This window comes from Orcinus orca, chromosome 2, assembly GCF_937001465.1.
Source record: "Orcinus orca chromosome 2, mOrcOrc1.1, whole genome shotgun sequence".
NCBI classification, from domain to species: domain Eukaryota; kingdom Metazoa; phylum Chordata; class Mammalia; order Artiodactyla; family Delphinidae; genus Orcinus; species Orcinus orca.
Window position 1 is genome coordinate 26,353,502 of NC_064560.1, and position 11,593 is coordinate 26,365,094.

The 11,593-nt window shown below is 38.5% G+C and overlaps 1 pseudogene; it reads left to right on the plus strand.

Moving 5' to 3' along the window:
- The first annotated feature begins 7,610 nt into the window (after nt 1-7,610).
- Nucleotides 7,611-8,507, plus strand: LOC117197396 (germinal-center associated nuclear protein-like; annotated as a pseudogene).
- The last annotated feature ends 3,086 nt before the right edge of the window (nt 8,508-11,593 follow it).

An 11,593-nucleotide genomic window follows, 5' to 3' on the forward strand; every position in this document is an offset into this window, starting at 1 on the left:
CATTTCATGTGCATTGTAACATTTATCAAGAGAAAATAGTCCTCATTATTCCTTTCAAGTTTATTGCCTTGAACACTACTATGTCTGGCAATAATATTAAGAGCCCTGCTTTGTTTCTATTTTCATTTGCTTATGTTAGGGAACTTCATTTTTCTATGCTGATGCAATTTCCCCCATCACTGTTATATTCCTCTGGTCATTTTAATAACAGGAAATATACACATCCACACTTGTGTCACCATCTGACTAAGAGCCCTTTATGTTTGTTTCTGACAAATTATTATCAGTTAATTTATATACAATTTATGGTGGTGATGAGAACGAACCTGGGAAGGATACGGTTTGAGGTTTATAAACTAAACTCGGCTAACGCTGGTCCTGACTAATAAATCAACATCTAATGCTCTGCTATCATGTACTAATTAATTCTTCCTTTCCTCCCTCATATTAATTTAGTGTCATTCCAAGTCTTTTGGGGAGAGTGCTTGCAGCTTTCATCAGGAACACTCTTATGCCTTGCCAGAGATTTTTTATTAATTGCAGTAAATGCAGTGATTTTGAACAACCAAATTTAGAAAAGAAAGATGAGTTTGGAAGATGGTTCTCCCCTTTGGCAAGTCTGATATTTCAGGATCTCAATAAATCTTTTTGAACCTAATTGAACTGGAAGCAATTTTTTCACATCTTTTTTAATACTCAGATAGTCTGGTAATCCAATTACAAGGACTCTTATATTCCAACATTCATATTAACATGAACTTCAAAATACAAAATAAAATAAATGTAACAAATTAGTTCAGTACTCCTAGTCATAATAAGCTATTTCACTCTGATGACAAAGACTACGTTTGCATGTAATTTATATTCACACATGGCCAAAAATATTCAAGTAAGCATTTAAAACTCTGGTAGCCAGTTGAATCTCCTGTGTACAATTACAAGTATTTTTTTTTGGATATTTTAATTTTTTTCTGAGTTTAATGATTTGAAAACCATATGATAGAGTCTTTTTTAACAATATGGTCTAGTGAGGAATTAAATAGAAAGTCAAGACACCGTATACCTTGAATGGCTGATAACTATTATGTGAACTTAAATACCTCAGCCATTCATCATACTTTGCTATGTGTAAAATGTGAAAACAGATACTCTCCTCCAACTTTCTTCCATGTACATTATAGAAGAACAGAAAAACTAAATGTTATAAGGGAGGGAAGACCCAGCGAGTGGTAACTTCTGCCTCAGAGGCCTGTGTGGGTCTGCAGTAATGGAGTCTCTCTGAGTCCATGACCAAAGCCGTATATAACTCAAGCTGTATATAACTCAAGACTAGGAGCTGGAGAGGGTGGGAGCAAGGCAAAGAAAAATTACTCCCATGACGAGGCATAGATTTCCCAATAACTGGAGTCAGAATCAGGACAGCCCTGGAATGTTCTGTCTTTCCAAACTAATGCTAGCTTTTGTGCGTATAGATTTTTCATTCTTTATTGAGCCTTTTCAAACAGTTCAACATTTTAGGAATGCACAAAAGTTTTTGGACATCATGGCATGCTTGGAAAGAACCCCTTACTTTAGTCTCTGTCAAGAACTGGAGTGAATGCAGGAGTTCCCAGGCCCTGCTGTTGCAGTGAGGAATGAATCAGAGGTCCTGCAGTCAGCGGTGACCTTGGGTCCAGGTGCTTTGGTGTGCGATTTGCAACCTGCCTAAGGCTGGCTCAGCTATGCAGCTCAAACTCAGGATGGTAAACTAGGATGGGAAAAAGGACTTGAAATAATGCGATGTAAACTATGTGATGAAAATAATATAGTTGTTTGGGGAAACTCTATTATTTTAACACCACGAAGGCAAAATGTGTTAAAAACATGGACAAGGGAAAAACACACCTACTCAGCAAATTGGGTTCAATGTGTGTAAGGTTCAAAGAAAGATAAACAGTTGTAAAATCTGTTGGTCACGGGTTACCATGCCTTTTAAATGATAAACTGCCAAAGGTTACTATAGGCATAAGCTTTGCTAGAAACTGTTCTTTTAAAAACTAGATGCTCAAATAAATCAATTCTGTTAGGGACATTGAGAAAGGTGGGGGAAGAACATAAAGCACAGATCAATCTTTCCTTTAGGTTTTATTTAGACTGCTGGACATGAAAATATGTGAAACTGTTTCACCTTTTAGCTTCTACTTTATTAGCAAAACAGAACTTAAGAGTTCCCTTGATGTTATACAGGATTATATAAATTGGGTCCGTGTCATTATCTCTAAACCTATAGAATTTTGTACCTACTCAGCAACATTTTTATGTTCCTCTGAAATTCCTACAACTAAATAATTATATATCAAAACAATTCTCCTTGTAAGGGAATTCTCTTCATATCTAAATTTATTAGGAAGGTGTTAATATTTCTAGCACGTAGGTTATGTTAAAAACAGAGACTACCAGGGGAAATTTTAGCTCAGAAGGTCTCATTCTTGTGTCTTTAAACTGCATTTAAGAAGGGACATGGGAGATACATTGTTAAAATTTCTAGCACATTTAAAAAATCTTTTTATAGCACTTAGCACTAAATGTGATAGAGATACTTGTATTCCTGCTCTATCTTCTACAAGGGAGTAAGGGGCTTACACTTAGTTTCCTTGGTTTGTTATTTTTCTATCCCCCTACAGCAGCATTTCACAAAATATGTTCCTTGATGCTGACAGGTTTTAAGAATAATGAAAAGAATCTCTATCATTTAAGCAAAGGAAACCTGGGTTAAGAACATTTAAACCAATTTTTAAATTTAATATCCTATAACTCGTCAACAGTTGAGTAAGTTCTGATGCTAACCCTACATATTTTCGACTGCCTGTTAAAATATTTTGCTATTGCCACAATTAAGACATAACACTGGGCTTCCCTGGTGGCGCAGTGGTTGAGAGTCCGCCTGCCGATGCAGGGAACACGGGTTTGTGCCCCGGTCTGGGCAGATCCCACATGCCGCGGAGCGGCTAGGTCCGTGAGCCTGTGCTCCGCAACGGAAGAGGCCACAACAGTGAGAGGCCCGCGTACCGCAAAAAAAAAAAAAAAAAAAAAAAGACACAACACTGCTTCATCCCACAAAGACCCTTTGTGCTTCATTCACAACATTATTAGCTCCTCCATCCCAAACCCACGTAGACATTACTTTGCAGTCTGTAAGTACAAAACAGTTTAGCCAGTTTCAGAATGTGATACTAAAGGAATTATAACGTATCTTCTTTTGTATCTGTCTTCCTTCAGTCATTAAAGTGTTTTTGATATACATGTTATTTTTTTTGATATACATGTTACTAATGAAAGTAAGACATTCACTTTTTTTTTTTTTTTTTTTTTAGCCGCTCCGCGGCATATGAGATCCTCCCAGACCAGGGCACGAACCCGTGTCCCCTGTATCGGCAGGCGGACTCTCAACCACTGCGCCACCAGGGAAGCCCAACACTCGCTTTTGTTGCTGCGTACTATTATAATTGTGAGGAGACCAAGTTTGTGGATCTGTTCCGTTAGTGGGCATTGGAGTTGGCTTTAGTTTAGGCTGTTAAGTATAAAGCTGCTATGTACCAGTCTTTGTTGACATAGTTTAATTTCTTTTTGGTAAATACCGAGGAATAGAATTATTGAGTCACTTGTTAAATATACGTTTAACTTTTGAGAAACTTCCAGAACATTTTTCATCCCCACCAGTGATGTATGAGATTTCCTGATCCACATCCTCCTCAGCACTTAGTGTTAACTGCTTTTTAATTTTAGCAATTTTATTGTGTGTGAATATTTTATTCCATAAATTCTATTTTTCTTTGCAGAATTGACATTTGAAATGAAAATAAAACTTCGTTATTTTTACTTCTTTCTTAATACTTATTCTTTCTCATTCGTTGAAAATATGTTTTATTTATTAAAAATACATATAACTGCTGCTTTAAAATTTTTGTCTATTAGTTGAAACATCTGGGTCATCTCAGGATCAGACTCCATTGATTTTCTTCTGAGAATGTGTTCTATTTTCCTGATTCTTCATATGTCTATTAATCTTGGATTATACCTTAGGTATTATGAATATTAACTTAAGGAGATTCTGAATCCTGTAAGATTTCTCCGATGAATATTGTTTCATATGTTTTAGCAAATAATTTTCTTCACTGAGTTTGAGCTGTAAACTGTATTCCTTAGGATGCAGCTGGGTCTTAGCCCTGATCATTTGTCTTTAGCCGAGATGTTTTCAGTCCATCCTATACATGTGGTTTCAGGGGTCAGTCGGAGATGTGGGTAGAAATATTTGGGGGATTCTTCCCCTCTCTTTAGCTTTCAGTGTTTCCCAACCCCACTTTCCAGGTATCTCTGGCCAGAAAGACGGTACATGCCATAGAGACTGAACTTGGCCCAAGGCTACAAGCAAAAGAACCTTGATAGCTCCCAGGCTCTAATCCTCTCAAAGTGTGCATTCCTCACCAGAGTCTTTCTGTTGCTGTTCACTCTTCAGGTAGTTGCTTTTCCTATTATGTCCAAGATTTTCTGTTGCATTTTGCAGAGGGTTATCTGGTAGAGACTTAGTTTGTCATGTTTAGAAGCAAAATCCATCCATGTTGTAGCTTATATTTTCATGCTCCTGGCATGATTTAATAAAAAGAATTTCTTAGTTTGAATGGAGACCAATGCATCTTTTTCTTTAAACTTTATGATTATTGCTTAATGTGTTATATTTACCTCACCCAGGCAATGGAGATTTCCTCCTATATTTTCCCAGGAAGAGTCAGTGTTTTAACTTTCTCATTCAGAACTACAATTAGCCAAATAGTATTTTACAAAGCTAAGCTTTTTATAGAAATATTAATAAATATGAAGTTTAAATTTTACTTGGGAGATCATGTTTTTGTTTATTCTTTGTAACATATCTATTATATGTTATTATCTAACATATCTATTATTACTCTTTTTAGAAACAAAAATAAAAATATCAGTTGTCACCAATTAATCAGTCTATGAGTGAAAGTACCATGTTGGTCTGTGGAAATTACATCAACAAAAATATTTTATCAAACTAACTTTTCTCAGGCAACTAAATTAAGTTCCTCAAGTCAAGCATGTAATTAGAATTCTTTCCTCTCTGTTATATACACTTTACACATTAAGTATGCTTGAAATAATTTCTATTTTATGAATTAAAAGAGTAATCTTTAATCCTTTCCTTTTATGAATGAAGCTCTAACCATACAAAATTTAGCAACCAAACTAGAATCTTTCACTGACTATATCTTAAATAAAAGATTAAGTCCACAATCCTAAGATATATTTTTGCAATACTCTATAGTTTGTATTAACCCTTTAATTATATTGTAAACAGAAAAAAATGGAGAAGAGTGAAAATAAATAGCTGAAAATAAACAGCTGAGACATAGAACTAATAACCAAAAAGTTAGAGAGTAATAATAGATATATTACAAAGATTAAACAAAAACATGATTTCCCAAGTAAAATTTAAACTTCATACTTATTAATATTTCTATAAAAAGCTTAGCTTTGTAAAATATTATTTTCCATAGCACTTAACATGTGTATGATATGCACAGGTGGTATCCTTAGCATTACCTGTATTCGATTTTAAGCTTTCTTAAAAGTAGGTCTCCTGTCCTACTCATCTCGCTATCCCCAACTGTAATATTTTCAAAATGGTGTAAATTGTATTGTAAAAAGAATCTCACAGGTGGTCAAGATTAAAAACGTTATATAAAGACCCCTAGATATATAGAGTACTTTGATAAAATAAACCAGGTAGTTTACACATGTCCATTATGTCTGTTGAACTTCATCTTGACAATTAATTTTGATTAATATAAAAATTTCAAATTAGAGCATATTTCAGTACTGAAACCACAATTTCAACAGTTGTCGATACCTGCACATTGTCATTGCTCATTGAATAGCATGACAAGTGGCATTAAGAAAATAAACCCAGTAAAATGTGGCTAAATATATTGAATAAGCAAGAAATGAATAAGAAGCCATCGTCTAGAAACCTATTGGATATTGGACTGCATATGCATTTCCTCCTCTTCTCTTTCATTTGTATTTCTTTTTCCAATTTAATTTTTTTAAAAAGATGATGTAATGGTTAATTTGTCATGTCAATTTGACTGGGTCACGAGGTGCCCAGACACTTGGTCAAATATAATTCTGGGTTTGTCTGTGAAGGTGATTGTGGATGAGATTAACATTTGAATCAGCAGACTGAACAAAGCAGAGGGTGCTCCCCAATGTGGGTGGGCCTCCTCAAATCAGTTGAAGGCCCGAATAGAACAAAAAAAGCAGACCCTTCCCTGGGTAAGATAGAATTCTATTGGCAGTCTTGAAACTGGGACACTGCCTTTTGCACCTACTTGGGACTCCAAGTGAAACAAGCCTTTTCTTGGGTCTGGAGCTTGAGGGCCTTCCTACTTGGAGCCACACCATCTGCTCTCCCAGATCTCCAGCTTGTTGACCATCCTGCGGATTGTGGACCTCATCAGTCTCCATAATCACGTGAACCAATTCCATACAGTAAATCTCATCTATATTACCAGCGATAACGAGAGACACTGCAGGCCAAGCCTGCCTGGCTGGGGAGCAGAACCTGAGCGCAGGGATCCAGCACGCCGGGCCCCAGTACGCAGGGCGGACCGGAAGTCGGGGATCGGAAGTCAGTCCGCTGCCTTTCCTGCCCTGGGTTTTGTGAGGGGCTCGCCGCGTGGCAGCCGTGCAGCCTGCGCCTCCGGCTGGGCCGTTGCCCCAGGGCAGCGGGCGGCGTGCCGGCCACGAAGGTGAAGGGAGCTCCCGGGTTGAGCAGGCTGCTTCGGGAAGAGGACTGATTTGTGCTCCCCGGATTTATAACCCTCAGACATCGGGTCAGAAGCCGAAGCCCGCTAGTCCTCTCAGACCGCCGGCCGCCTGGCGTTTCTCAACATCTTCCTGTGGTTCCTTAGAACAGTTCAGGCCACGCGGCCACTTCAATTTGGTCAGATTTTATTTTGGGAAGAAACAGTGCAGCGTGTGGTAAAAGCTCAGGGTTTCCGCGGTGTCCGGCGCTCCAGCATCTCTTCTGCAGGATGTCGTTCTTCTCAGCGCAAACACGAGGTTCTGCGCCCAGCCCGGTGCGGTCGCAGGGGAGAAGAGAAGGAGGAGAAGATGCTCTGATGATGCAGAAGTTGGTTTCAGGTAAGCTGGTTTCCAGTTATGCCGGTTTTGAGATCTCTGATGTCACGAATGGTTTCCAATGCCCGACTGAGGTTTCACAGGCTGAGCAACGCCTGGTCTCCCGTTGCCCCGGGGCCCCTTTGCAGCCAGACTTTCATTCGAGGAAAATGGGCTTAGCCAGGAGTTTAGTGGCAGGTTTTTCGTGACGGAAGAAAGGCTGCTGGCGGGGTTCGTCCCAGGAGCCCAACACCGTTAATGAACTGTTGAACAGTGGGCTGGCCTGACCTCCGAGCAGCTTGCGACCTGTCTTGGCCCATCACCGAGTTTGCCGGGTTGGGACTGGTGGGTGGGCAGGTGGCTGCTTCTTCACCTTCACCAGCGCTCCCCAGAGCACCCGGCCTGGCCGGGGCGGGCTGTAGTTGGCTTCTATGGATGGCCCTGCCGCCCTGCGGCTTCCTGGGCCCCGCTGCGCTCCTTGGTCGTCCAGTCCATTGTGCCTCCAGAGCCTCAGCTCTCGCCCGATGCAGCCCGTCCTCCAGTCACAGGTCAGAACCCGCTTTGCAGAGTGTAAGTCTGGAAAAAAATGCACTGCCCTTCCCCCAAACCCCTCCCTGCCAGGCCTCCCTCTTGCCTCAGGCAGGGTCCTCGGTTGCCAGATCCCACAGGAGGAGGTCATTGCCTTGTGCATCAACCACAGGCTGGGGCACTGGACGGCCCTCTGGCTTTTTGTTGTATTGGAGGCACTGAGTGAAGATGGTCAGATATGTGTATATTCTGTTAAAAAATCGCTTGAAAAACTATGATGTTCCTTTGTCCTGGGTACCAGCCAGACACAGAAGGCGCAACAGATAAGTCAGGGGAGTTTGGGGATAAAGTCTTGTCATCCTTCTGCAAACAGTTTTCAGGGAAGATGAGTGTGGAGCCTGGCCAAGAGGGGAGGCTTCCCAGTGCTGAAAATGTGGTGTGTGGAGCCTCTGGCCAGGAGCTCCCACCCAGCGTCTGTCCAGAATCTGCTGTTGGAGAAAGAGGTTTGAAGATCAACTTCAGCAGTGGTTGTCTGAAAACTCAGGAGCATTTACAGATTCAACTTCCCTTCCCCTTGACCTTCCTCAGATTCTGGCCATCTCTGCCTTAGACTATTGGAGCTGGGATGAAAACATTTGCAACTACTAGCCCTCAGGATGAAAGGACAGGAGCCACTGCAGCTGTCAGAGGCAACAGGCACATCTCTGAAGCACTTGGAAAGGCTGATCCCAAGTTCAGGGGAAGTGGAAGTTGCCTCTGAGCTCCATGTCTCTGCACTGCTAGACATGGTGGACATTTGAGCTGCCTGACCTGAAAGAGGGAGGGTCTCTCCAGAAGGTTTTGTTTTTATTAAAAATAATGTTATTCTCAGATACTTGATGCACTGTTGAAAATATGCTTTTTATATCATGGATGTCAAAAGAAAAGGGACATTATATAACAATAAAGGGGTCAGTTCTTCAAGAAGACATAACAATCCATAATGTATATGCATTTACCAACAGAATATCAAAATAAATGAAAAAAAAGGTGGTAAAACTATAAGGAAAAATAGATAAATTTACTATTATAGCAGGGGATTTCAAGACACCTCAGTCAGTAATGGACAGATAAATCAGGCACAAAATCAGTAAGGATATAGTTTAACAGCACCATCAATCCGCTGGATTTCAAGAACATCAGATTACCCATTTTTTTTCAAGCTCACATGGAACAGTCACAAAGATAGACCGTATTTTGTGGCATAAAACATACCTTAACAAATATAAAAGAATAGACATAGTATAAAGTAGACTCTTATAGTGAGATTAAACTGGAAATTAATATCAGACAGATGACTGGAAAACGTAGGATACTGGTGATCAAACAACACACTTCTAAAACACATGGGTCAAAGAAGAAGTCTCAAGAGAAATTAAAAATATTTTAAACCAAATAAATAAAAATTAAACTTTTTCAAAGTCAAATTGAGATTTGAATTTAAAAATAAAACATCAAAATTTGTGAGATGCAGCAAAAGCAATATTTACAAGAAAACTCATAGCATTGAATTCACGTATCAGAAAGAAGGTAGAGCTAAAATCCATAACGTAATCTTCCTTTATGAAACAAGAGAAAGAAGAGGAATACAAATTTAAAAAGCATAGAAGTAAAGAATTAAAATTAGAGCAGAAATGAATGAAATTGAAAACAGGAAAACAGAAAACTCAATGACATCAAAACCTGATTATTTGAAAAGATAATAAAACGGTAATCCACTAGCCAGGCTAAACAAGAAGAAAAAGTTACTAATATTGGAAATGAAATTAGGGCCATCACTAATGATCCTATGGACATTAAGGATAATAAAAGAATATTATAAACAACTCTATGACCTAAAGTTAGATAACTTAAATGAAATGTATTAATTCCTTGAAAGACACAATGTAATAAACTTCCCATGAAGAGATGAAGATAATCTGAATAGGGCCATATCTGTTAAAGAAATTGAATTAATAATAACCTTCCAAAATGAAAGCAGCAGATCTAGATGGTTTCACTGGTGACTTCCACCAAATATTTAAAGAAAAAAATACCATTTCTCAACAATCTCTTTCAGAAAATGGAAGCAGAATTAATAATTCCTACTCATTCTATGAGGCCAGCATTACCCTAACACCAAACAGGAGAACACATTCTTTTGTGTGTACCATAAACCTAGGGCAAGAATACATTTCTTTGGGAGATGTTTTGTTTTCCACATAGGTGGTGTAAATTCAGAACTTAGTTTCATATGTTGGTTGGCTTGTCTTATGAATTCTAAGAGGTTATTTTATTTTTCCTCTAGCCTGGGCCAAGGCCTTTTCCTGTTTTAATCTGTGGGTCAGGTTTGTCTCCAGAGCACCATTATACTGAGATGTAGATTCTAGGGTACTCTCAGACTCTGTCCCTTGGTCATGCCCCTTCTTTGTCTTCAGCTTTTAAATCAAAACTCATTTCACCAGGTTTTATCAGATATCTAAGAGTGAAATGCAGAATCAATGTTTTGCTTTCTCTTGGATTCACATTTTTACATTTGTTTTCATTTTTCAGAATGCCTCACTTTCTTGACAACTGAATAATGCAATGTGTGTGTGTGTGTGTGTGTGTGTGTGTGAGTGTGCGTGTTTAAATTTTCTTCCAGCATTTTTAGTTGTTTTAAGTGGAATTATTTTGTTCAGGGTATTTGAAAGGTGTCCTTTCTCCTCTACTTTTTGTCACCTTGTCTCTTTTCCTGAGCTTCCCATTCAAACTGGCCTGTCTTTCTTGGCATGGATCAGTGCTTTGCATTATTTCCTTTTTCCCTCCATCAAAATGAACCTTCCTAGCTTTTCCAGATAAGACACATTAATATATACAATGAAATATGAGTAAAGATATCATTGTCATCATAAAAGAGAGAGCAGCCTAGATTAAAATCCTTGGGTTCAGTCATGTGCTTTTCAGGGCCCATTCATCTCCACGGAACTCTCTTCCACCCTTGTCTTTATAAAACTAAGGTATGAGGATCATAAGAGAGAATAGGTATGAAACTGCTTCATTATATGCAATTCACCCTACAAATATAAGCTATTATATTTTTTAAACTAAAGATCTCATAGGCCCTAAAATGATATGAGCCAAAGCTGTAAGTAATAGGGGCAATTTTAAGGAGTTATGTGAATTTGTGAGAAAACATTGGTTTTTCAAGGTCTTTTAGTCCCTCTCATAGGCAGTCTGTGGAATCTAAATGCCTTATTCCGCTTACTTATGTGTGTGTAGAGAACATGTTTTACACCATCAACGCATTGTCCTCCTGGGTATTTGTAAATGGCAGCAATGGAAATCTCCTTTATAATGTGTCTTCTTCATCATCAGGACTGAAACGGAATCATAAACTGTAGCTAATTTCATTCTCATAATTTTTATGTAAGCAGGACAGCTGCTCAGCATGATTTTTCCTGTTGCTTTTCAATTTATGGTACATATGATAAAACAAATTTGGAAGTAGAGGCCAAGAGGCTAGTGGATGAACTTTATGAAATTTAATTTAACTGTGTCAGGGGATAATATTTCATTGGAACATTTTAAGTCTCAAAGACATCCCCTTCAAGCCAGGTATGAGTTTCCCAACCTGGTTTATGATCAATATTTAAAATAAACTGTAAAAAAAAATTATTTGGAAAGCTTGTGTGTAGATCCTCTTTATGTTCTTATAGGTAACATGTGTTTGGGAAGAGGATGGATTCTGTTTTTATAAACCCATTACTTAGGTTGCCCATTTTGATACTGAAGTTTAATTTTTCAAAGAAAATATTCTACTGTTAAGAAATAGAATATTCAAATGTACCAACATTAATATTTTGCAGAAAAACTAATCTCTTTTACT